The sequence below is a fragment of the Haemaphysalis longicornis genome, unplaced genomic scaffold (genome assembly GCF_048455015.1).
Source record: "Haemaphysalis longicornis isolate Haplotype H1 unplaced genomic scaffold, Haemaphysalis longicornis Haplotype H1 scaffold_6, whole genome shotgun sequence".
NCBI classification, from domain to species: Eukaryota; Metazoa; Arthropoda; class Arachnida; order Ixodida; family Ixodidae; genus Haemaphysalis; species Haemaphysalis longicornis.
Window position 1 is genome coordinate 131744078 of NW_027526407.1, and position 24573 is coordinate 131768650.

The following is a 24573-nucleotide window of genomic DNA, read 5'->3' on the forward strand; positions in this document are numbered from 1 at the left end:
CCAGCTAAGCCCACGCTACAAGCTTTAGCGCCAGCTGCGTCGAAGCACCCGGTACCTCAACGTCGGGTCGAGCCACCGAGGAACGGAAGACCTCCGGATCGTTACGGATCTATGTGTAGCTGGTGTGTTTTTGTGTAGACTGGTGCAGTGACACAACGTGAGTACTACCTGGACTTTGTGAAGACATTTCAGTGGTTCTGCAAGGGTTTTTTTGGTTCCTAAATTGGTTCGTTAGGTAGCAGTTGTCGAATGTATGTGGCACAGTTGTACATAAGGTATTATTGTGAAGCGCATATGCAATGTGTGGTTGTAAATATTTTTAAATATTGTATATTTTTGTACTAATACTAATCCACCTACATTGTTCTTTTAAGGAGGAGAATATGTAGTTTTTCAGTTTCGGTTTGGATTCGGTTTATGTTGGCTTTATTTGCCGCCAGGTGACGTCTGTAGATATATATGCATATCTCCGAATAAAAGTTGTTTTTTTGTGACCGTCTACGACAGTGGCAGCTTCGTCGTCCTTCTACGGCTTTTGCCACGATATAACAGTGTTCTACCCATGTGGCTCTCCAGGCGCAATGAAATCCGGACGTCATGCACGAAGAATCATTTTGACTGACCACCTAAGTGGCATGGTTCTTCTGCTGTCCTTTCTGTTCCGCTGTCGTTCAGGCTTGTGCGGGGCAGCTCGGTTTGTAGGGCTCTGATCTTAGAAGAAAGACAATCAAGGTACTCCAAAGAGGGAACATCGTTGGACCCCTTTCGTGATTGTTTCTTTTGCTTGTTGCCAGCTGACACGCTGCCGGAATGCTCACGCGATGGTGAACGCGCAGTCGTGGCCAAAATGTTGGATTCGGGGGAAGATGCGGGATATCCACGGTACTGCTGATGTTGTACTGTCTACGCAGTAATGAAGGTTCCCAGCCAGTGATGCCGGTGGAGTGGACTGTGGGAACGCGAGAGCTTTTGTTTCCGCATAATCTGTAGGTGGATGATTTTAAACTGACAATTGGTATCACGCGCTGTATGGCCAGTGTTCTTGCAAGGGTTTGAAAACGCCATCACGTGATCACATTGGTCTTTTCCATTCTACAGCATTGGGAACTTACAGAAGAATTAGGGAAATGTTTCTGCACGTGACAAACCCGGTGAAAACGATAGCAGACTAGTGTGCGAGGGCCATTCAGCTTAACGTATCTTTACCTGTCACTAAAAGCACCTTATTAGCGTTAAAAATCGCCCCGATTGGGAAACACCCCATGTACGAGAGTCTATTTTACATGTTCTTGCAACTTTCCAAGATACCCTCATCGTCGATAACATTTATCCGAATCACTGGTCCATTTGGGATGTCGCTGGAGTGGGAGAAAATTCTGCTAGGCCCCTCAGCGCAGCGTTCTCATAAGACAGGCAAAGCAGTGTAGATGTTCTGTGCAAAGCAGCGGACTGCAGCGACGTTGTTGTTGAGGCCCGACTGCCTAAACCTTAACACTCGCACTGTATAAGCATGGGCTAGTTTTGTACATACCTGTTTATTCATTTCCCCGCCATCTTCAAGTCCCTTATTATATTTCAACGCCCTCTCTTTTCTTTCCCCTTCAAACACACAGAATAGCGGGTCCGGCAGTGGCATGATGTGCAGGCGCTACAGTGGCTTCTGCTTCATTTTGCAGATTGCTTCCAGTAAGGAAAACCCTTATTCCACTTGCATGCACCTTCGAAAAGTCACGTTTTCAACGGAAGGATGGCAAGTTGGGCTAGTTGGTTCATAGTGACCATAACATAGTGGCCATACGTAAACCGATTATCACATGGATTAAAAAATGTAGCAGGAAGGTACGGAGTAATCGTGTTGTTCTCTGCCCCAAACGAATTAAGCAGATTGTGCAACACAGTGGATAAGAAGATATGAGGAGCCGCCAAGCATACACGTTGCGAAGTCAAACACTTGTCGCCATGCGTTCCTCGTAGCGTGGCAGTAGTGTACATGATCCTGTTTTCGTGCTAGCAAAAAATGTATATCGGGCAAACGGGGCGCTGCCTTAACCTGAGGCCCTTGGAGCACAAGGGCACATTGCAAGGTGACAAGCATTCTCAAGCTGCTCACCATTGTGCCAAGTGTGGGTGTGCTCCTGTGTTTGAAGACACTGTCATAATTTCTAAACATAAGGACCAGCGTGTACGGGAAATTATAAAAGGGTATCGCATTAAAAAGCAGAGAGAAAGGTGCGCCAGCCTTCCGTCAATGTCGTTAGCCGAGAGTGAATATGTATTCTTGAATGATCGCAGTGCACAATAGGTTGTCCTTGGCACGTGAATTGTGTCAGTGGTGTTATCGCATTTGCCAAGGTGATGGAGTGAATTTTTGTTTTATTTATTTATTTATTTATTTATTATACCTCAAAGGCCCCGTTAAGGGCGTTACATGAGGGGGTAAACCAGTCACTGAAGGATGATTTGTGCGATGGCTTCTTTGAAATGAGTGATGCAGGAGTGGGGCACGGCGTCAGAAGGCAGATCATTCCAGTCCCTAGATGTTTGAAGAAAAAATGAAGAATGGTGTGCGGCAGTATGCGCACGAGCAGGATAAACAGCTTTGAAATGGCTTAGTCGACATGAAAGGCGATGAGCAGGAATGAAAGCCTGGTTTAGGAGTATGGAATAATAAAAGCGATGAAAAAGACAGTCTGTGAAATTGGCGCTGCGACACTAGGTCAGCCAGATTAGCTCGAGATTTGAGTTCGGTTACGCTGGTTAGATAGGAGTAATCTGAGTAAATAAATCTGTCTGCACGGTTCTGGATCGATTCAAGTGTGTTAGTAAGAGTGATTTGTTGGGGATCCCAAACGGCAAATGTGTATTCCAGTTTTGGGCGGACAAGTGTTAGATAAGTACGAAGTTTAACGTAAGGCGGAGCGAGTCGCAAGTTTCTTCGAAGATAGCCAAGTACACGGTTAGCGTCATTGATAATATTCATGACATGGGATGACCAGGTGAGATCTGAAGTTATGGTAATACCAAGGTATTTACATGAAGTAACTGGTGTAATTTCAGAATTAAATATAGAGTATTTAGCGGGTGAGTAAGCCGGGCGACGGTGAATGGACCGGACACATGTTTTCTGAATATTAAGAGACATTAGCCACTTTTCGCACCATGACTGCACCAGAGAAAGATCTGATTGTAAGGTGGCGGAGTCGTTAGTACTGCGGATAGGACGGTAAATTACACAGTCGTCGGCGAAAAGGGGGATGTTAGAAGATATATTTTTAGGCAGGTCATTAATGTAGATTAGGAAAACCAGAGGGCCAAGAACAGTACCTTGAGGTACGCCTGAAGACTCAGTGGAAAGAGAGGAACAATGGTTATTAGCATAAATGAACTGTTGGCGGTTAGTTAAGAACTCGAATATTCAATTAAATACCAGGTTATTAAGGTTAAGGCGCGAGAGCTTGAGAAATATTCTTTGATAGAATACTTTGTCAAAAACCTTCTCAAAATCAAGAAAAATGGCATCTACGGGTATGTTAACGTCGATGCTGGAACTAAGCTCGTTATTGAAGAGAGCAAGTTGAGTGTCACATGATAAACCTTTTCGAAATCCATGCTGGCTAGGGTGAAAGAATTTAACAGAATTGAGAAATTTTATGACATGTGAATATATGACATGTTCCATTAATTTAGAGCTTACACTAGTGATGGAAATGGGACGATAATTTTTCGGAGAAGATGCTGGACCTTTCTTTGGGATAGGAATGATCTTGCCGAGCTTCCAGTCTTCCGACACCACACCGCATGAAAGTGATTGCTGAAATATGTGTGAAAGGATAACGCTGGTTAACAACTTAGTGTTTTTTAGAATTTTAAAATTGATACCATCGGTACCGCCGGATGAAGTAAGCTTCAACGTATCTATTAATTTTATGATACCGTTAGGATCAAAAGCAATGTCGGGCATAACCGGGTTATCAAAAGGAGGGCCGTCTGCAAGCGTATCATTTGAGTCAGAAGTAAAGACAGAGCCGAAGACGGAATTTAGTACATGGGGGGCGGCTTGTTCAGGAATAGGAGTACCGTTTTCGTGAAGCAATGCTAAGGAGCGCTGCGGGTTCGGATTAATGGCTTTCCAAAAATGCTTTGGATTACTGCGTAACATGTTAGGTAAAATGGAAGAAAAAAAGGAACGCTTGGAGTTCATTGCAAGTGATCTGAATAATTTAGCCGCGTTGTGGTATCTATTCCAAGCGCTGGCGCTGTTCGACTGTTTAGCGGAACGGTACAAACGCTTTTTTTTGTTGTTAAGTCGCTTGAGGGATGTATTGAACCAAGGTGAGGATAGCCATTCAGTGATTGTGGTAGTGGGAATGTACTTATTAATCAGCTCATGCATGTTACTCTTGAACAAGGACCAGTTAGTTTCAAGGGGGCGTTTAAAAAAACTAGTGAGATAACAATCACTGAATATGGATAGTTCATTGTTAATAGCAGTGTAGTTTCCCTTATCGTACAGTGTGATTGTCTTCTTGGTAAATTTTGACCGTGGTAGTTGGTTTGAAAAAGTGGCATGCCGTACAACGTGATCGCTTATCTCTAGGAGGGAAATTAAAGATGCAAGGTTTGCGGGATGTGACGTCAGGACAAGGTCAAGGATGTTTGCCGAATGCTCTGTAACTCGTGTTGGAAAGGAAACTAGCTGGGACAAACCAAATGTTAGCACGTGTTAGCAAAGTCACTATCAACCTTGTGTTTCGAAAGTGTTAGAGGGATGTCGGACCAGGTTATTCCAGGAAAGTTGAAGTCGCCTACTAAAATAACCGCAATGTTAGGATAAGAGGTATGCAAGAGATAAAGTACATCATGGAAGCTAGTAACAAATGAAGCATCAGCGTCGGGAGAGCGATAACATACTCCAATGATGACGGGGGGGTATGAATATTTGCAGTTGACGAACATTATTTCAAGGGGAGAGTGAACGGTTACCTCAGTGCAATTTAAAGGGACACTGAAGTGATTTGTAAACAATGCGAGATTACGAGCGCAAACTGTAGTCCGGAGTCCCTGGGCCCTGTTTCGACCACTCTGTGCGCGTTTACGCGAATTTATTTAGTAGAAAAATCAATTTGAAAATGCTGTCCTCTTCTCTTTACGCTCGCCCATTTTCTTTGGCGTTTTCGTGTGACGTCAGCAGGACAGGAGCTGACAATTGGCTGCGCTACTGCACGGCTCGCCGACCTTCCGCGACCGAGTGAGTCGGCCCACCGTTTAGTCCGACGGCCGCCAACGGGTCGTCGCAATTCGCTCGATCAGTTGAAACTAAGCCACAACACGTTTGGGAATGGAATAATGCGCCTTTATTTACTTCGTTATTTTGTACTCTGTATCAAGCTCCAAGTCGAGGTCGCTTCACTGAAGCGCTGCACAAGCGCACATGCGACGCTTGGCTGACTGGTACGCCAGTAGGAAAATATAAGGCCTCTTGAAGGGGGAGAAGAGTGAGCGAAGTCATTAGGTACTAAGGAAATAAAATCAACTGATATTTTTACCTTACAGCGTAAAACTTGGGTGCGGGAAGCACTTTTTTGCGCTGGGCGAACAAGCAGAGCGGTCAGCAGCACGACTACGCATCTGCGAATGCTTTCCCGTCTACGAAATGCAATTGCTAGACGTGAGCTATTGTGGAAACTCGGGGGACGCTTACTGCACGAGCGCAATACAACAAATAGTCACCTAAGCTGCTTTAAATACTAAAACGAAATAAAAGTGTAAACTGGTTATACTATATATACCTTATATTTTCCATCGCCGCGAGTGGCACTCCGTGGCTTAGTCGTCTGGAGCGCTAGGTCACGTATGTCAACCAAGTGTTTTGCCAGTCACACGTTCGAATCGCCGCGGGTAGATGCTTTTTTTTAATGAGTTAACGTTTTCGTTTTTCGCCGATATTTTCTATACTGAGTTCACCTTTTATGGGCCGCAACGTTCATTGCTCCACGAACTAGTCCACAGAACTCGCGCAGGCTGGCACTGGCGCGCTAACGAGTTCTCGTTGGCGTGCTGTTGCCATAAGCACCGACTGCTTGCGGGCAGTGGGCACAGCCCAGAATCAACAGACCCTTGGCCTGGTGCGAACACGCTTTTAAAGAAGATAGTCTTTCTTGGGCTACTTAAACACAGAAATTTTGGTCTGTCTGTACGTCTGTCCGTCTGTCTGTCTGTGAAGCGATTCAGCCATCCGGCCAAAGCAAAACAATGCCTGCGCAATAGTATTATATAGTCACAGCTAAATCTCCCCGTCTATGTCCGGTGTAATATTCATACTTGTCAACATTGTTGAAGAAGAACAAGACATTACGCAAATATGAGACAACAAATCAATACAGAAGTGACATTTGCAGTGTTCCTTTATAAAAAAATCAAACATGCTTGAATTTGCGAAATGAATACTTCATCAACTGCAGAAAAAGAATTCACTCCGCCGTCGCCTGCTGTCGCCCGCGCCACTATAGCTTCTGGGGCCATTTTTAGAAATAAACTGGCAACAGTTACGCAAGGTTCCACTAGATAGGTTCCACGTTCTGCTTGCAACGCACGTGGAGTAGGAAAACGCGGTTCTATAAACGTTGAAGTAGGGCGCCTCGATTAACGCGCGTCTTCGCCGTACAGCAGCGTTCGCATCGAGAGACCCGGTTTGGAGCAGTGGAACGCGGGAAATTTAAAATGATTTAAGCAAACCTTTGACGTATTTACCTTGGGAGGAGCGCGACGCAAGAGGAACAACATGAGAGGTGAGCGGAAAAGCGAAGGGAGCCATTTACTTCGCAAAAGCCGATAAAGACTATCGTCTTTTGACGGCATTTGCAACGAAAGGAGCAGATACGGGGCCAATTTTTTACGATACAGGCATGAGCGAGGCAAGCTCCAAATATGGGGGAAAAGCGCATGCATTTGAGCGTCTGCGGGGACGCGGAGGGCGTTCATGCGCTGCGTAGGCCTCAGATAGTGAATGCTACGATTGCAAGCCGTCCTGGGAGGCTTATCTTATGCATTTTACCGCCGACAACATGGCAGAAGCGCGGTACTACGATAACTAGAATATTGAGAATGCCCATCCAGCGACGCCATCGAATGTCAAACATGTTGTTTTAGAGACCGAAACCAAAACCGAAACTTGTTTGATTACTAACCTAGGGCATCGTCCAATCACGGCGCCCCCTCCTCCTAACGTCACAGCTTAGTTTGAGCGGCCGCCGCAAACCGCGCATGGTAGTTTTTCTTCTGTCGCGCTTTGTAAAATTATTAACGATTTGCAACCGGATAAATGATGAAAAGTGTGCTAATTTGAGCGAGTCTACACAGTGCAAGAAAAAACGGGAGCTTGACAAATTCACTTCAGTGTCCCTTTAAACTGGTGTGAGCGGCAATGAGAATTCCACCACCCCGTTTATAATGACGATCACGCCGAAAAATGGTGAAGCCGGGAAAACAGGAAGCTAGTTCAGAATCGGAAATAGAAGGGTTAAGCCAAGTTTCAGTTAACAGAACGATATTGCATTCGGTCATGTCGAAAAGGTTGCAAAGTGAATCGGTTTCGGTGAGAGGCTACGTATGTTAGTGTATACGATTGACAGCAGTTCGGTGTTTGCGTTAGGTTGTGCGCCGGCGGAAAGAGATAGCTATGGAGGGCGTGGAATTACTTTTTCTCAATCATGATAAAAAATGTAGATGGTATCACCAATGGTTAGTTGGTCGTAACGGAGCTTGTACGTTTTCTGCGACGCTATACCAAATTCAAGAAGATGTTTACGGGCTTTGCGGGTACTCGGGGAAAAATCCTCACTTATGCTGTAGATAGTGCCCTTTAGTTTTTTGGCGTTGGTTAGTACTCGTTCACGGTCTTTAAAATGATTGAACTGGACAATAATGGGTCTATGTTTGTCTTGGTGAAAACGACCAATTTGATGTGCGCGTTCAACATCTCTCTCCTGGAGTGAAATCTCGAGGTTTGCACTACACAAATCAATGATGCGCTTCTCTGATTGTGCCCAAGTTTCGTCAGCAGCATCTTCAAAGCCATAGAACACAAGGTTATAGCGGCGTTGCCGGTCCTCAGAGCCATCCATCCGGGCAACTAGAGTAGGTATATTGTCGCAGTTCTGTTCGGCCAGAGACTGTAAGTCTTCAACTTTTTCTTTGATGGTGGCATTGGCTGAGCAGTCTTCTTCGATTTTGAAAAGTCTTTTAGTTATTTCGTCAAATTTTTGATCACGTTGCAATAGGGTAGTACGAATTGATTTAATCTCTTCAAGTAGAAACCCCGACTGTGTTGGATAGCACTGAGCACGGACATAATATCGTTACTCGTTTGAGTAGAAAAAGAGCGAGGTACAGGACCGGGGTTTTCCTCAATATCTTCGGACTACAGTAAAAGGGCTCGGAGAATATGAAAGCAGTTGGCAGCAATCACAACACAACAGCAAGGGCTCGGCAGCATGAACAAGGCAACATATTTGGTACGTTTCGAAAAGAGGGAGCAGGAATTATTTACCTGCATCAAAAGCAAGGGTTGCGTGTGAGCGCGGGCCATGACTGCCGTGCTGCCGAGCCCACTGGAAAGCGCGCCGCTTTTGCCGATGCTTTTATCCTTTGGGAGTGACGTCAGTCGAGCGTCGGTGCCACGTGACCAAGATACTACCGGCACCAGGATAGACGGAAGCAGAGGAGGGGGTAACGCTGTACGGTGATGGCGCTGTACTGGGGGCCGGATTCCGGTGGCACGGGGCGTGGGGGGAGTCCAAAGGGTCTGAGTCAAGGCGTGCAATTGGTACGTAGCCGGGAAGGCCAGGCTTCCTTTTCCGTTTATGGAAATTTACAACGTTGTAGTTTTGCTGCAATCGCAAGAGACATGATAGGAAGCCACGTGGATTGAGTATATATATGTGTGTGCTTTTTCTAATCAATTTAGTTGCGAGTCAGCGCCGTGTCGTCATTATTTCTTCTTTTGTCCCGTCATTTTTTGCGCTGCATATTGCTATGGTCACGTTTTCAACGCTCCCTTCAAGCAGCATGACAAACCCTTCTCTAACAGCTTGTTCGCCAAATCATCGACGCTCTGGGACACGCCTGCTGCCACGTGCTGATCGCCGTTCGGCTTGTCCATGATCAGCTGGCAAGAGTGCACACGGCGTGACACTGCAGCGACACCTTCCTGGAGGCAAACGGATATAAAAGCTCCGTTGCCGACGCTCCCTTTCAGTGGGTCCGGCAGCGCCATGATGTACAGGCGCAAGAGTCTCTTCTGGTTAATTTTGCAGCTTCCCATCAGTCTGGGAAACCACTAACTCCACTTGCATGTCCCTTCTAAAAGCCACGTAATCAACGCGCCCTTCAACCAGCTAGACGAGCCCGTCCCTAACAGCTCATGCGCCAATCATTGATACTCTGGAATGTGCCCACTGACATGTGGGTCTCGCGCGTCAGCTGGTTCATGATCAGCTGTCAAAATAGGGCACAGCGCAAGACAGCAGCGACACCTGCCTGGAGGCAAATGGACATAAAGCATCGTTGCCGAAACTCAACTTCAGTAGGTACGGCAGCGGCCTGGTGTGCAGGCCCTACAGTGTTTTCTGGTTCATTTTGCCACCAGGGTATTTCTACCTGTAAAAGGCCGTATAACTGACGACCGTTGCTTGTTGCCTCTTGCGAACCCTACCTGCGCACGATTAATGAGTGCTGTTGGTAGAGCAAAACTTTCCTTAAAATGTTTGTTAATTTTGTGTGGTGATATCGAGACCAACTCCGGCCCTATATCCAAGACTAAACTAATGGTATTGGATTTACCAGCTGGACATACACGCATTAGCAAAAAAATATTAGCCCTCACATCAAAGGGTCAGTGTTCAAAGTACGTCTAACAAAGTTTGAGTCCAGTTTCACTAACAGTATTGACCTTGTGAAAGTGTGCGTCAGTTAGAGGATAAAATAGATAATCTAAGCAAAGCAGCACACAAAGTTTATCGCAAAAAGGATCGCTTGTAAAATAAATCATGAAGGAATAACCTTGTAGCACTGGAATTTCTCGAACCACTTGAGGTGAAAACTGAGCTACTACCATTTGTAGTTAACATTGTATCTACGAAGCTTAATATTCAATGCGAGAACATCGAACGACGTCATCGCCTCGGAGCACACAGAAGCAAAACACCAAGGCTACTTATTATCAAACGTTTTGATTTTCTAACCAAACCGACATCTTAACCAACGCTAACAAATAAAAAGAAACGGATATGTTCACTAACGTAGGTTTTTCAATCAGGATACGACAAATGCGCAAGGAACTATAGAAAAACACCGCTGACTAAGGAAGACTAGCCGAAAACGGGCGCCTATTGTACGATCAGTTGATAATTGACAGTGTTCGCAGTGTTTAGGACAAGGTGACCAAGCGCAATGAGGGAACTTTTAGCACTCGTGTTCCCCGCCGCAAAAAATGACTTTACGGAAACCAGCCTCAGTTTGTAATTCTCAATTTGAATGCCAACAGTGGGGTGAATATTGTAGCTTTTATTTTGCTACCCAGACTACGCCCCATTACTAATTTGTGTCAATGATACATGGCTGAACAATTCTATTTCAGCAACTGAATTTTTTACTGCCGGCTTACTCGGTACTACGTAAAGACAGAGCGGACAGCCGCGGTGGTGGTGTAGCAGTCTTTTAAACACAAGTATCAAGTTCTATTCGTTACCTGACCTTTTTCGAGTCACACTCTGTATATTGCAAAATCAGCGTTGGGAGGAAAATACCCGAGTTAGGTGTAATATGGTGACCTCCTTGCGCAGATGAGGTTATTTTGCCTCTGTTATGCAAACATAATTTGAAAAACACGCTTCAAAACTTTCAACTGATTTTATGTGGTTACTCCTATTACCGTATGTTGAGTAGAATTCACTCTTACCCACTGATCGCGATAGGTGAGTCTGTGAAGCTTTGATTCATCTTGCTGTGTCCTTTGAGCTTACCCAATTAGACGATGTTCCTACACGTAAAAATGCCATTTTAGACCATGTATTCCTAAATGAGGCTGTAAAGCTGAATGGATTTGATTGTGAAGCTGTGGATGGTGTGTCGCACCACGAGGCAGTTCTTCTTAACTCTAATATTGCCTGTGAAAGTAAACTTCCGGCGCACAAAATGGTTGTAGATTTTACCCACGCAGACGACAATTTCATTCTTGCAGTTTTGGCGGCATCTTTTGAAGATTTTTTGTTAAATAGCAACCAATGTCGTGTGCACCTGTTAGTTGAGCAGTTTTATAAGATTGTTGAACACTGTACCCAACCCTATGTCTCACAGAAGTGCCTAAAAACGAGACATTCGACATACTTGGCAAAACAGAGAAATTATACAGCATTCTGTGTGCATATACCGACTTTCAAGGTATCGCAAACCCCTTGTAGACAGTCAGAATTTATGGAACTATCTAAAAACAAAGCTAAGGTGAAAAAGTCATGCTGCTTGTAAATTTAATAATAAACTTTGTTTCCAACCTTTATAAAAAACGACCCATTTAAATTAGGGAAAACGTAATCCTGGAGGCCCGACATATTCCTTACTTAATGGGAACGAAGAGCCCTCTTCGGATTCCTTAACTATCTCAGAAGAATTTCATGGGTATTTCAAGTAGGCGTTTAGTATTGATGATGGTACCTATCCCGCTTTCGGCCTACAGTATATTGCCTGCATTCTCAGAACTGCAGATTACCCACACCGGAGTTACGCCGGAGTGGTTATTCTACTACAGTATATATACAGAAATAAATGTGCTGGCACTGATAACATCCAAAACCAAATTTTAAAATATTATGCTGAATGGAATGCGAAGTGTTTAACTGTCATTCTACAGAGATTTTTTCAAACAGGAATGGTTCCTGAGATTGGGAAACATTTGTTCCGGTATTTAAACCTATGGAAAAGCAAATTGTTCTGAACTATCGAGCTATTTTATTATTCCGCACATGCTGTAAAATTCTAGGGCACTATATTCTCAAGTATTTACTGATATATTTACGTAAAAAAGAAAGCCCCTCTCCCGAAATTGACATGGCTTTCGCGCCGACTTTTCGAGACTCACTCGGGTACTGGAGCTTCCGCATGACATCACTTCGACTTTAAATGATCGCGGTCAAGCGGACGCCAGTACTTTGACTACTCGAATGGTTTTAATACAGTTTGCCCAAAAAATGTTTCCTCAAGTTAAAAGTTTCTCTGCACGACGCTCACGGCATTCGCCTGTTATCTTGGCTCTCATATTACCTATCATAGAGGCAGCACTTTGTTGTGTTTATCTAATACAGTCCCTCCCTGTCACAACCTGTGTACCGCAGGGTTCGACCCTTGGGCAAATTCTTTTCCTAATTTGTCTTAACTATGTTGCAGAAATAACCAAAAACACACCACTAAAACTCCACCTACTCAAACTCCACCTTTACGCCGAATATTGCGTCCTCAATTCTTGTATGAGTACTTCCCGTGACCAAATACAGTTGTATAATGTTTTATGGGTGAAGCACCTCAATGCCTAGGCTTTTCCGCGGTCCGCGCTCGCTGCACAGCACTTTGTAAATCGAAACATCTCTGAACAAAAGGTTCAGAAAAGCTTAGCAAGAACAAAATAAAAGTTTCACAAAAGCTTTGAGATAGAACGAGAGGGAGGGCGAAGAGAGAGAGAGAGAGAGAGACGCACAGCACAGCGTAAATGGAAACATATCTGAAATAAATGGTCACAAAAGGTTAACAAGAAAGAAATAAAAGGTTCACAAAAGATTAGAGAGGGAAAGAGAGAGAGAGAGAGAAAGAGAGAGAGAGAGAGAGAGAGAGAGAGAGAGAGAGAGCCTTGCAAGCATGGCGTGCGTGAGGAGCACTGGATTGAACTGGATTGTCTCGGGCTGGATTGAAATGAAGGGGATTGGATTGGGTTAAATTGAATTGTATTGGAATACATTTGAAGTCGTTTTAGCAGCAGTAAGCACTCTCACGGGTGATTTATGGTAAGAACAATTCCCAGCGCTTAACGAACTCGTCATGATTCACTTCGTGGTGATACGGGAATTTTTTTCTTCTTTCTGTTCCTGGAGCGCAATGTGGCAAATGGCACTTGAACTTAACAAAACGGTAAACAAACCTGACATTCACAAAAACGTAAGAAACCCCTATGTTTTTCTTATGATCAGACCATAAAGAATGTTATCAATTTCAAGTACCTTAGCATCACATTCTCACCAAACCTAAAAGGGCATAATATAAACGCGGTCGGCTCAAAAGCGCCTCAGAAATTGTTTTTTGAAGGAAACGTTAAAAGGTGCAACTCCTGAATGAAACTAACCGCGTACAAATCCCTGATTCGGCCTGTACCTGAATACGCTTTCGTGGTCTGGTCACATTGCGCAAACGACAGAGATCAACTGTGAGGTAAAAAAGGCAATAGGATTCATATATTACGGTTATGACCAGAATATTTCACCATCATGACACGCTATTCATCTACCACTCAAACCACTCGAACACAGACGTACTTGTGATCGTATTGGCACCCTAAATAAACTTGTGAACAACGTAATCACCATTCACACGGGCATTTCCTTTGGTAACTCCGGTGCAAACACCCGCAGGCCAAACATTCTTAACATCACACCCTTCATGCCATCTATAGATTGTTTGCAACAATTCATTCGATTTCAATCTTTCCATTTATTTTTCACAGTTAAGTTATGGAATAACCTCGATGTTTGTCGCCGGAACCCGAACAATATTTTTTGGATGAACTGCCAAACAATTTGTTCTGTTAGTTTAGTCTGTGTTCACAGTTATGAACCCACTCCTGCGATGTCTCGAACTCTGATACTGCAGTATCTGTGAATAAATAAATAATTGAAATAAAAAAATTAATACATCAATAAATTTAAAATAAACAAATAAATAAATAAATAATTAAATAAATAAATAAATAAATAAATAAATGGAGAGATCTACAATCAGGCCGACCTTTTTTGGGTTTTGTTTTTTATTCAATAAAACTCCTCTCTCTCTTTTTTGTGCTTGCCGGAACGCTGGCTCGCAGTTTACGTTTCCAGTCAAGAACTTGTGCCTTCCTATGACGGGCGATCAGGCTTCACTTCACTAAATAATTGAACCTCATTATATACCTGGTGCAACAGGTTCCATCAAAAATTAATATCTGAACGAGGTGAACATATTTGTGGTCAAAACGCTTATAGCCCGTATACCAATAGAGAAAGACAATGCAGCGTGAAGGACACGCCGTTCTTTCGTGGTTTCTGCCTTCCTCTCTCAACACACAAGTTTTTTACTCTGCCCGTGCTTTGTTAGCGCTTTGTCACCTAGTAGCAAAGTCATCAACTAGCCCAATTTCCCTAAGTGTATGTCTCTTTTTGGCGTACGTTATCTATACCTGGAACTATCATGTAGTTTGTGGGTTTTCGTGACCCATTGTGCTTTTTCCTTGGGAATTATGAAACCACATCCTTGACATGCATTTACAGTGCATGGTGCCTTACTAGCGCACCTCTCCTTCACCAAGAAATTAAGCTGTTGTTTGGGGACTTCACGCTTTTCTGGCCTCAAGATTTTTATGATCAATGATTGAAATTTTGGGATATAACCTTTATTTCTACCGGTATTTTACTTTGAACACTGCACAAAGCTCAAAAGCTATAAAGCTTCAAAGTTATACCTCGATAAAAGAACCGGCCATCGGCTTCAGATTCAGTGGGCATAGTGGCAGCAACGAGAAAACTTTGCTAAAACGATGCTTTGTTGACACAGGCATGTTACTTCCATAATGCGGACGTAGTCTCTCATCTAGTGATCTGACGTAGCACCTGATCTAGCCACAAATGTTTGTTTTGTCATGTTCTGATGCAGCGTTTTGCTTTAACTCTTTTATTTTCTGGTGACATCAAACCCAATCCCACCCCTACTCTTCGCAAACCAGTGCACGGAACAAAAAAAGAGGCAACTTCGCAATCGCACCCCTCATCGTTGCTTCGGCAATTCTATTTCGACCACTGAGCTGGTGCGCACTCCCGAATAGCCGATTGTACCATAACAGACAAACCTCATGCCGCTGCTATGTTTTTACAACTGCTCAGACTCAGCGGCAAATCGCACGCGGCATTGCTGAAATTCGGCTCCGTTTTGAAAACGATTTGATGCACTCAAATTTCGTGTATGAGCTTTCGAAAAACCTTCCACAGGTTCCAACTCTTTCTATTCTTGTATCGGGTTCCACTTCCAGATAAGCTCGGCTAACGCATGCATTGCCGAACTCACTTCCAAGATTGATGATCTTCAAAACGGGTCCCGGTGCAACAACCTCCTAATTAACTGGTTGAGAGAGGAAGCCTACAAAGACAGTGATTCTTTGACAACTAAGATGGCGCCTTTTTTTGACAGCATTGCTGCAGAATAATCACCCTCAGATAGAACGTTGTCACAGACATGGGAGACGGCAACTAGATCATTCCTGCCCTGTTATACTTCAGCGCTCTGATCATTTGGATAAAATAACCAAATTTAAGAGCGTTGCAAAGCTTGAAGAAATAAAACAATAAATTACGGAAATATCTGTGCAGGAAATCATGCTCTTCGTAAAAAAATGTGGGACGCTGTTGCTTCATTTCCTGCTTTAGGGTGTTCTATTAGTTTAGGTTTTCATTACATTCTAATAAACAAAAGGCTCGGTACTGCTGGGACGAAACACTCAATTCTCTTGTCAAAGCACCTGGCCCGCGGAATAATTCTGATGCAGTGCCCTCCTCGGCTGCATCTGGTTTGCAAATCCGTTGCTCTCACAATGAACCTTTCCCACAAGCCGTGCCTTTTGTTTAAGGCTGACGTCGTTCCGGCAGATATGAAAATTTCCTCCTTCTAAATTTAAACGCCACATGTGTAAAAAAAGAACCTACAGATCTGTCTCTTGCTTCAGCACATTCTCCTCAAGTCCTCGGCATAACTGAAACGTGGCTACATGATGGTATTCTCGATTGCGAGTTCACACCCCCAGGGTACACGGCCGCTTGTGGTAATCGACTCGTGATGAAAGGGGGTGGTGTTGCTCTTCTCATCTGTTCCGACTTAAACTTTCCTGTTATTCCAAGGCCTGCCGACACCGACTCTGTTTGGTGTAAGATTTGCCTCCACAAATGTGATATTGTCATTAGCGTTTTCTCTCGGCTTCCCGCGTCGGCCATTGAAACGTAACGTTAAAAATTCCTAATAACTTCCGGTGCGACCACACTTTCATTGCTGCCGACTTCATTTTTATGGGTGCTTTTAATGCCCCAGAAATCAACAGGCCTTCGATTACTTGTGATTGTCGCTAAATGTTTATTGGCAAAGAATTTATATTCTTTATAGTATCGTTCGGTTTAACTCGAATATTTCATGGGGCCACTAGGTGGAATGCTGTTCTCGACCTCGTATTTTTAAAGTCCGCCCTTTCGGTTAAAGCCTTTACTTTGAAAAAATTGATGCCTTCTCTTACCATAAGGCTGTGCTCGTTTCCCACGCATGGGAAATCAACAAACCGTGATAAGTTTTAACTTCGTTTCCTGACTTTGATCGTGTGGATGACCTCTGTGTTTTTGACGCTTTGGCCTATGCGTACAATGACTTCCTTCTACTCAGCGCTTCAGGCGGCATTGACGTACTAACTGACACTTTTTAAAAGCTAGCAAACGCGTTCATTTTATAGTTTATCCTTTTAAACACTAAAAGAAAAACACTGACATTCCTTGATGAACCGCGATCTTTAACACTTACCTCGTACAGTCCAGAGACTTAGGAGCTGCAAACAGTCTATCAATCAAGAAAGTATTATCACGTTTATTTATGCGAAGAGGGAACTTCGAGAGCAGGAAATTATTGCAAGGACCTATTTTTGCGTGTTCAACTACAACCTTTACTATCCGAAAATCCTCGCAAATTTTTGCACTCCATCCTGCTTCGTGATGCCGCCTGCAGTTCTTTCAAAATCAACGACAGAATCATAAATGATCCGGCAGAAATTTTCAAAACTTTAAATTAGTTCTTTGATCCTGTTTTTACAGTCAACAATCTTGTTGTTCCTCCTCTTTCCACCTCGAATTCAATGTCTGCAATTTGCGATATAGGGTATAGTGAATAGGTCATGTTAATAAATAGTAATATAGTGAAGAGGGTATGTTAATTGTTGTAAATATTGTGGACACAAAAAAAAACGTAATTGCCCCGAATGTACACCTAACATGTTTCTCGTTCACTAATCTTTGTGTACCTCTCACTACCTTAAAATAATGTTCACTAAATCCTTAAAATCTGGTAGCGTTTCCAGATCTTTGAAAAAGCAGCAAAATAGTACCTAATAAAAATCTGGTGACAATCAAGTCTTTAAGAATTATAGACCCATTTCACTCACCCCGCATTACCGCAAGCTATTAAACCACTATATTTATAAACACATAATTGAATTTCTCGAATTTGACAATGTATTTTCAAATTACCAACACGGATTCAGGGGTTGTTTTAGTACCGTGGCCCAGTTAACAAAATATGTGCTTGTCATTGCTAGTAACATGAACATTGGGAATCAATTTGATGCAGTATAGATTCACTTTCCGGAACTGTTTTACACTGTAATTCACTCTAAATTACTGTGTAAATTAAACGCCACACCCGCAACTAATAACTTAAATTTTTAGTTTTCTTTCTAAATGCTCCCAGTGCGTTTCTTATAGCTCGTCTCACTCCAATGTTGTTAGTGCTTGTTCGGACGTTCCGCAAGGTTTCGTGCTCAAGCCACCACTGTCTTCTTTATATTACCAATTTGCCTAGCAACTTCAGTTCTAAAGTTCTAAAGTGCATTGTCTCTCCTGATTATCATAATCGTTTAAATGATTTTTTTTAAAAATTTTGTGAATTGTGTGTAACCTGGCAAATGAATAGTTTTTTTCAAAAGTATGTCCTTCTGTCTTTCCCAAGTAGCAAGCCCCCTTGATGCTTCACCTATTGTTTTAACGAATCCACCAATAAAAACGCAACAGCCTGCAAATATCCTGGTGTAATCTTTTCTGGCAACTATGTTGTTCACCACACATGAACTCTATTCACCACACATGAACTCTATCTGCTTGCGATCTTAAAAAAGTTAGGTTATTTAACATACACGCTGTCCCAATCCAAAAAAGCACTATATTACTAATGTATAAAATATTGATTCGGCCGGTGCTTGACTACGCATGTGACGTCCGGAACTCTCGAAGCCCGGCGATATCGATAAAATTTAGGCCATTCAACAAAAGAGATCAGAATCATTTATATTCGTTATGACCGTTACTTCTCGCCTTCTCTTGCCCTTTTACCCCTAGAGCTTACCTTACTATGCACGTGCTGACTTACACATTCTGTGAAACTGCTTCACTTTTTTATTCATTCAGCTTATCGCAAGTCAGACAATACAAACATTTTATTTGCCTCTCCATCTATTAGTACAAGCAATCACCATGCTCACATTGAACCGTACCATTGCAGACCTAATAGATTCGAATTTATTTTTTTTTTCTCTTAACTGCGGAATACTGGAACGAATTGTCTCGTGACACCCGTTCCCTTCCGCTCTAAAAATTTATTGTAGCCATTTCTGATTCGTCGTGATTCCGCTTTTGTATATTGTTCCTCCACACTGTTTATTTGCTGTTCGAACTTGTTTTCTATGCTCAAATCTGTTGTTCAAAATTCTGTTGTATGCTCACTCCTGCCAAAGCCCCTAGAGGGGTCTGCAGTATTTACAAAGAAATAAATATATAAATAAAAAAATAACTTTGTTTTATTTTACAAAAACGAATAAACTGTCATATCTAATTTTTTTAGGCACTTTGTCTGTGTTGTATCTGGTCAGCGCGAGAGCTGGCCACTAAAGTCAGAACGGCAACATAGCTTAAAAATTTACATATTTACATCAAGTCGCAAAAGTTAACAAAGAATACCGATATCTTTAACATAAAGTCACCCCAAACGGCCGCATTTGTGTTATCTCAGCGCAACTATAAAGAGTCCTATTACAAAATAGTCAGAATCACCATGGGAAAGCAAAACTTATCTCAAGTTGATTGCCTCCAGAACCACAACATAAACAATGTTACTTAGTTTACGTAATCATTATATCCCAAGGGGAAAACATACCCCATCAAACAAATGGGCCGCAAAGCATTCGAGATAAGGGGGCACAATCCCTTACACAACGTTTTTAATTCATTACCGCCTTACTTTTAAAGCCTGTGTGATGGTTGCAATGCCATGAAATAGCACAAGTCTATTTATCAGGCCTTCATAAAAAGTTTGTGGATTTTGGTCTTTTTGGCACACACCCGAGATAGAATAACGTCTGTATTGAACGTAGAGGACAAGGTGCTTTGTTCTTATGCTGAACTTTAGTGGTGAAATATCGTCTATATTGAATATCAAAAGTGAACTGCTTTTGTAAGCGCAACATTTTGAACAGAGCGTTGAGTACAGATAAGTATTTGTCATGGTAGTGAGTGTCATAAGTTAGGTACTGGGCACGATTTAATTGTACGTTATTCAAAGGTTTATTGATGGTGTATAATAATTGAATACCCATACTTTTTTATTTGCAAGGCTGGAAACGCATTTTTGGCGCCAAAAAGTATCTAACTTATCTCGCAATTCTTACTCATTTCGCTATGTGCTGTTTGTGTAGGTTCTAGGAGAAGGTATTATCAAACTCATTCACAAGCATCTGAATTTTTTATGAGGTCAATAGTAACAAAGAAACAGTTTTGGCGAGCACTTCAGCATCCGTAGAAACTTGATTTTTAAGGTTTTTTCAAAAACCTAAAACTGGAGTATCACTTTTCCAGCATACAGTAAACATTCTTTTGTGGACAATAGAACGTGCCACTATTCTCAAAAAATGGAGAACAGGCCATTTTGGTGAGCGTAATAATTGTTTGGAACCAATGTACAAAAAACAAATATTGTTATTTGAATAACAAGTAACAATTGTTTCTAGGAGAAACCAGTTTAGTGCTCGAAACTACGGCAATGACATTTTTCTAAAAGTTCCTAAACTGTACTCACGTCACTGACTGTGACTATGAAATTACAGAAAAACTTAGAATGTAAGCTGTATTTTACAGCATCACAATTGATGACAATGGCAGGCAGATGTTTTTGATAAATTTAAAATATGGCTTAACAAAACTTGTTGAGCTAGTTGGTTCATGCTTATTGGAAATAATAAAAGGGGCGCTAAGCTGACGAAGACAAAGTAGAAACACACACCACATACAGGTGCCAAGTCACACCACACTCAGCGCATACAGGCGCCTGTATGTTGTGTGTTTCTACTCCGTCTTCGTCTGCTTAGCGCCCCTTCTTTTCTTTAATATAAGATGTTCCGGAACAATATTTAGTCCACTTTCTCAAATTTGTAATTTTTGTGCTATTGCATGGGTTTGCTCGGGTTAAACAGCCCGGAAAATAGGACGGCGCTCATTCACAAGTCTTTTTTTTTGCAAAAATACACTTTCCTTAAGAAACATTTTCACTCATTGCACGTTGTTTATAGAAGGATTGCGATTGGTCCGTAACTGTTTCAGTCTTGCCTTGAGTTGGGCTTCTAGATTGGTCTCGTACTTGTGATGTTTATTGGATAATCAATAGAAGAGTTTGAAAAGTTCCATTTAGGAGTGCAGGTCGCGGGTTCGATTCCCGGCCGCGGCGGCTGCTTTTCTGATGGAGACGAAAAGCAAAAACGCCCGTGTGTGCGAGATCTCGGCGCATGATAAAGAACCCCAGGTGGTCAAAATTAATCCGGAGCCCTCCACTACGGCGCGCCTCATCGCCTGCGTTGCGTGGGCTCGTTAAACCCTACAATTAATCAATCAATCAACCAATCAATCAATCATTCAGGAGTGCAACAGCACAGCATTTGACGAGAATTATGTAAAATGTTTCTAATCAAAGGTCGACCTATTGCCTATGCCTATTTCCTACAAAAAGAAACATAGAAGGGTCATAATGTTAAGGGTAATATTACGTTAAGTGGATGTTTGTTGATTGTTTAGATTTAAAACAGTTCGGTTTGAAAAAAATCCCAATGGGCGCAATGTGGTCCGTTTTTAGCGACGGCGATGTTTAAATGTGAAGTTGTTTTGATTTTTTTATTGTAATATATCTTTGAAGATATTTGAAGATAGTTCTCTACAGCCGTTTTTAACGACGGCGATGTTTAAATATGAAGATGTTTCGAGTTTTTTTATTGTAATATATCTTTGAAGATATTTGAAGATAGTTGAAAATATCTCGTCTCGGTAAAGTTAAAAGTGAATAGTCGTCACTTGTTTCTGTATATCGGCTGGTATTCCGTCCTTTGAACTCCAAGTAAAAGGCAAAAAATGTTAGGCCATTTTTCAAGTGTTTACTTGAAGTGTTTACAACGTGTTTGGAGGATCCCGAGATATTTGTTACACTTTGCATAGTTCTTCATCCATTGGCGACGCTATTCCAGGGGGCAAAATGAAATTGCTCTATCTTTTGAAAGTTCAATGGCCATGATGTACGCCCATCTTCACAAGTGTTTTGATACCAACGGGATCAAATGGCAATTTTGAGCATAGCGAGGGATATATAGGACGACAGAGAATATATTACTTTGAAAGCTTGGCTGCACTTCAAAACCGTAGTTACACTTGCCACCAGTCTCAGTCAGTGGAGATATCTTGAAGAATGGCAAGTCACAGTACAATTATCCTTCTGTTGGTCATTGCGTTTGCTATTGCCATTATAGAGAGCAAGTAAGTTTCTCACATTTAGTCATGTGGTGCAGCGATGAAGTTGTGCTCATACCTTAAGCAAAATATTGACCTGGATGCGTTGATAGCTATTGTCGTAAGAACATTTAACAAGGACGTCACATTGCTTGCTGTTGGCGCTCATCTTCAATAGTAGTGGATGCTTTACATTTTCCTTGAAGCTCAAATATCGCATCATTATACAAGAATACGAGGACGCGTTTCGAGTTTACCCGATAAAAAAATACCAGTTTGTTCTACATCGCACACACACGCAAACCCGATTTGCTTAATGAATTCGTCGTACTAGCGGATATTAAGACAGGGACAAAGCTAAAGAAAATACAAAGACATGCTAGAACTTTAACTGCGTTTATGCCACATAAACAGAGAAACCCAATAAGTACATCATATTTGAAAGGGTTATCTTATCATCCTTGCCCCTACCCGCAAAGGTATTCAATTTTTTGGAGAGATGAAGGTGGTTGTGCATTGTTGAAGGATGAAGGCTGTTCACAAATGTGTATTTATTTTCCACCATGTGATAAGGGCCACCGCTGTAATGTGGGCTGTGATATTAGCGATAGTGTTTTAGTGCGTTTCTAAGATAACCCCTTCAAATATCGTGTACTTGTTGATGTTTTTCTGTTCATGTGGCATAAACTCAGTTGACGTTCTACCGTGTGGTTCGTCTTTTCTTAAGCTTTGTCATTGTCTTAATGTTCGCTAGTACGATGAATTTTTTAGTCAGTAACCAACTCGCCCAACTTTGTGCTTTAGTAGTCCGACTTTCTTCACTGATATAGCGACTGATGTTTACAAAACCCAATATTTATATGATGCTTTCGGGTATATTATGCAAATCAACAGGTATCAAGCTGAGGCAATTTTGCTTTTTAGAAAAACTGTAATGTACAGGAGCTGACATGGGTATAGGTAACACGAAATAAAAAGGTGTGGGTATATTTATATTCTCCTTTTTCAGTTTTACGAGCATTGCTTGGCTAGCAAGTAGCTGGGCTCACCCGTCGCTATTCGATGTGGGCGTTGTTTTCCTATTTCGCGTGTTTAACTCGTGTACTCAAAAGCCAACTGCAACAAAATTTTCGGCTGCGTAAATGCACGATTTTCCGGTAGTATAGCCTTAAACGTTTCTATCTGCAAAATCTGGAGGACCAAATGTGCTTCGCTGCATTGTAAACGCAGATCAAAAACGCTCTTTTCAAATCGAAACTGCAAAAAAAAGGGGACCATTACGGACGGCCGGAAGTTACGTTACACTCAGGAATCGAGTGGGCGCAGCCGGCTGATTTTCCCACAGCTGCCTGTGAGAAGACGGCGAGCATTCGATGTGTTTCGGGTAGTCTGTTGCTTTAGAGATTTAAAACATGCGCCAAAATGGTTGGGAAGTTCGTGCAACCATTATTACTTCGTTGTGAGCTGCTGAGACGTGCCTATAGTAGTTCGGTAAAACGAAAACACAGGCATCGCGAGACGTCGTGGCAAAGCTGGGTGCACAAAAGGCAGTGGTTTAGCGCTAGATGGGCACCGGCACAGCTAATATGCCCTGTACCGATCGAACCATCCTGTGTTTGTGAGAGAAAAAAAATAGCTACAGTGGGAGGGAAGTGTAGAAACTTGCTGGCTAGGGTGTAGGTTTCAGCGCTAGTTGTGAAAGTTCAAATCCAGAATTGTAATATTTTTGTTTACTCGGGTAGTTTTCCTCCTGTTAGCAGGGTGCCCGCGCCAAATTTTTTGATAATGATGCCATGCAGCGAAGAAAGCACTGCGGTGTCTTCACTCGTGAAGCACTGACCTTCCCCGAGTCTCAGTACTGCCAAATGTGGCCTCGTTTTTTGTTTTTCTAACTGGCGAGAGAAATGTTGCCAACAGCGGCTAGTATTTATTTGTTTTTTGACGAAGTAGTTTGAGCTGAATCGATTCCGTTTAGTGCGCCGCGTGCTGTACTCTTCCGCACCCCGACCGGCGCGATGAAGTGACAACAGCGTATCACCTCGCGTCGGCGCAGAGCTCTTCGATGCCGTCGGCGTACTCGCGCTCTCGAAAAGTCGACCGGCTGATCGCGCAGTGGGCCGCACAGCGAGCTGCCGTACTCGTTCACACCCCGACCGGCCACGACCACAGCGTATTGCATCGCGCCGGCCGTTCTGCTCGTTGAGACGTCCGGCCGCGAGCTTGCAGCGCGCCGCACAGCCGCCGCGGTCGTTCGCGCGCCGACGCAAAGAGCGGCCGCGACCACAGCGTATCGTCTCGCGTCGGCCGTTGCGCGTATTGCGCACTCATAAAGGTGCCGGGCCACGAGCTTGCAGTGCGCCGCACAGCTGCCATAGTCGTTCGGCAGCCGCCGCACAGACCAGCCGCGCCAATAGCGTAACGCCTCACGTAGGCCGTACACGCGTTTCGCGTTCTCATCGAGTCTACCGAGAGCCTGCTGCCGCCGTCGCGACAATGAAATCGGCCGCTGTGCTACTGCCGTATTTGCTCTTTATGTACCGGAAAAACAGAGTTTCTTCAACTTCTCCCTGTACGGAAACAACTATTCATGCAAGAGGCACGAATTACACTACTCATTCGCGTGAGGCCGCACGTAAAAGGGCTACAAAGGATTGGCGACGGCCACACGGTGGTCCTGACTGGCACGTAATATCCGGAAGTCCACCGCAGTGGCGACTAGTTGCGG

At 43.0% G+C, this 24573-nt stretch overlaps 1 long non-coding RNA gene across 1 annotated transcript in view; it reads left to right on the forward strand.

Annotated features, from left to right (window-relative positions):
- The first annotated feature begins 21756 nt into the window (after positions 1–21756).
- Positions 21757–24573, forward strand: part of LOC144141946 (uncharacterized) — a 30940-nt gene continuing 28123 nt past the window's right edge. The window contains exon 1 of the long non-coding RNA XR_013316767.1: positions 21757–21875. This is a non-coding gene — a long non-coding RNA (uncharacterized LOC144141946). The remainder of the gene's footprint in view (positions 21876–24573) is intronic.